We start from the raw sequence: 3,557 nt of genomic DNA, 5'->3' as shown, positions 1-3,557 counted from the left end.
ATACCTACTGTAACGCCCTCGATGCGGCTATATCTCCCATGTGTCGAAGCACGACTTAGAGGCATAACCGCATTGAAAGCAATGTCGCAAGTGAGGTAATCTTCACAAACCCATGTAATACATAAGGGAAAGAGATACATAGTTGGCTTACAATCGCCACTTCACACAATTACATGAATAAAGCATTACATTCATCCAAATACACTCAGTGTCCGACTACGGAACCCAAAATAAGAAGACTACCCCAAACCTACATAGATCCCCGATCGACCCCAACTGGGCTCCACTACTGATCAACTAGAATGAAACAAGACTATGGACAAGATCTTCATCAAGCTCCTCCTAGAGCTAGGTTGCGTCACCTGCTCGGTAACATCGGCACCTGCGAACTGGTTTTGGAAGTATCTGTGAGTCACGAGGACTCAGCAATCTCACACCCTTGCGATCAAGACTATTTAAGCTTATAGGAAGGGTAAAAGGTATGAGGTGGAGCTGCAACAAGCGACTAGCATATATGGTGGCTAACATACGCAAATGACAGCGAGAAGAGAAGGCGAAAGCACGGTCTAACAACTATGATCAAGAAGTGATCCTAGAACAACCTACGTCAAGCATAACTCCAACACCGTGTTCACTTCCCGGACTACGCCGAGAAGAGACCATCACGGTTACACACGCGGTTGATGTATTTTAATTAAGGTCAACTTTAGGTTTTCTACAACCGGACAATAACAAATTCCCATCTGCCCATAACCGCGGGCATGGCTTTCGAAAGTTCAAATCCCTGCAGGGGTGTCCCAACTTAGCCCATCATAAGCTCTCATGGTCAACGAAGGATATTCCTTCTCCTAAGACAATCCGATCAGGCTCGGCATCCTGGTTACAAGACATCCTCGACAATGGTAAAACAAGTCCAGCAACACCGCCCGAATGTGCCAACAAATCTCGATAGGAGCTGCACATATTACGTTCTCAGGGCACACTCATATGAGACTAGCTACGAGTAAAACCAACCCTCAAGTTTCCCCGAGGTGGCCCCGCAGGCAGCTCAGTTCGGACCAACACTCAAAGGAGCACTGGCCCGGGGGGTTAAAATAAAGATGACCCTTGAGTCTACAGAACCCAAGGGAAAGAAAGGCTAGGTGGCGAATGGTAAAACCAATGTTGGGCATTGCTGGAGGAGTTTTATTCAAGGCGAACTGTCAAGGGGTTCCCATTATAACCCAACCGCGTAAGGAACGCAAAATCCAGGAACATAACACCGATATGACGGAAACTACGGCGGCAAGAGTGGAACAAAACACCAGGCATAAGGCCGAGCCTTCCACCCTTTACCAAGTATATAGATGCATTAATTAAATAAGAGATATTGTGATATCCTAACAAGTAAACATGTTCAAACAAGGAACAACATCTCCATGTTCCAACAAGGAACAAACTTCAATCTTCACCTGCAACTAACAATGCTATAAGAGGGGCTGAGCAAAGCGGTAACATAGCCAAACAACGGTTTGCTAGGACAAGGTGGGTTAAAGGCTTGGCTCAACAATATGGGAGGCATGATAAGCAAGTGCTAGGTATCGCAGCATAGGCATAGCAAAAGAGCGAGCAACTAGCAAGCAAAGATAGAAGTGATTTCGAGGGTATGGTCATCTTGCCTGAAATCCCACAAGGAAGAAGAACGAGTCCATGAAGAAGAAAAACAGACATAGACGAACGGGTCCTCACAAACGCGACGTTATCGGAACCAACCCGAAGAAGCAACACCGGAAAGAAGCACACAACATAGTAAACAAACCACACATGAACATGGTATGATATGCGGGATGCGGTATGCGATGCATATGCATGATTTGGAAAGGAAAGATTGAACCTGGACTCAACTTGGAAATCCAAGAGTGCCACTGGAAACGTGAGGTGATTTTGGTTGAAATCGATATAAAGATCGCCGGAATCAGATGCACGGTTTGGAAATGGCAAGCAAAACAAATATGGCACCGGTCTGCAATAATCAGCAAGTAGCCATCTAATGCATCAAGATAAATATGCTACAGCACTCAAACATGGCAACAAAATACATGGCAGGGATCCACTCATGAAGCTTGACAAAATATGAACACTGAGCGACGGCTAATTCACTCAATAGCAAGCTCAAACAAGCATGGCAAAAGTGCAAATGATAACAGGTTTCAGACTGTGAAATTAATAGAAGTCTGGAATTTATCATCAGGAAGCACACTTTAGAGCATGAAAACTAAGAGCTACAGGATCTTAACATGGCAAAGAAAGGCATGGCATGAAACTACTCAAAGCACTTAACAAACGTCCCTTAGTGACCTTGAGCCAAAAGGGATCCGAAAATACAATTGCAAGCATGTGAACATGGCAAAAACATAAACATATTCAGACTTAGTGAAAAACTGGAGCATGCAAAACAGATTAAAGAGTAGGCATGTTTACGAGCTCGATGCACTCACTACAGAGCATAGCATGACAAACTAAGCATACACCCATCAAGAAGACATGACATAGAAGCTAGACATGGCAAGAACAATAACATAGCATGCACGGATCAATAGCAACAACCTCGACAAAATCGCTAAACAAGTTAACAATCTGCCAGGAACATTTATAATAAAAGTAGAGCTCGATTGACTCAAGTTAGAGTGCTCCATAAATGAAAACAAAGACATGGATGGATAGAGAACCACAATGTTAACAAAACATCCTTACTGATCATCCTCAAACGAGGCACGGATCACTAGGAAACAACATGAACATAGGGCATAACAACAAAATCAGGATAAGGACCTAGAGAAATTCTAAGTCCCTGAAATTAGCATTAACGATTATGCTACTTTGCAAGGTTGTGCTAGTCACCACAAACATCACAAAAATACATGGCAAGCACCTCTATAAACATGCCATGGCATTTAACAAAACACATGTAGAGCTCAGGGTCATATCATGCACACATTAAACATGGCAAAAATGACAAATAGCTATTTGCTGAGACAAATCTGCCAAATTCATCACATAGCCCTCTTCCAACAGCATTTCGGGCATCAAGATGAGCTCAAATGAAAATGATGCAATGAGATGAAATGATGTACTCGTCGAGACGAACATTTTCATATGCTACACGCTCAAAACGGATCAACGATGAGAGAGTTATGATGCAATGAAAAATGCCAAAAGATTAGGGTTCGGAGGGAAAAGTTAACCCGAGGAGTTTCCCAGATCTGGATCCGGTTGAAGCACTGTAGCAGTTCGGGGCGTTCGAGGATGGCCGGAGTCGAGCTCGAAGTCGCCGAAAGAGAACGAGGGCGGAGATATGCTGCAGATGGCCGGATCCGGCGGCCGGCAGCCGGATTGGGGCACGTGCGAGGCCGGGCGGCCATCCGGTGAGGACGGGGCGGTGACAACCGGGCGGTAGGCGGCAGAGGTGGCCGGCGTTGGCGCGGCGGCGGAACACGGGCGGTGCGGTCCCGACGATGAGACGGCGAGGCGGCGAAAGAGGCAGGCGGCGGCGCCTGGCGGGTGCGGCGGCGCGGTGC

Source organism: Triticum dicoccoides, chromosome 6A, assembly GCF_002162155.2.
Source record: "Triticum dicoccoides isolate Atlit2015 ecotype Zavitan chromosome 6A, WEW_v2.0, whole genome shotgun sequence".
Lineage (NCBI taxonomy): Eukaryota > Viridiplantae > Streptophyta > Magnoliopsida > Poales > Poaceae > Triticum > Triticum dicoccoides.
This window is presented reverse-complemented; position numbering follows the sequence as displayed.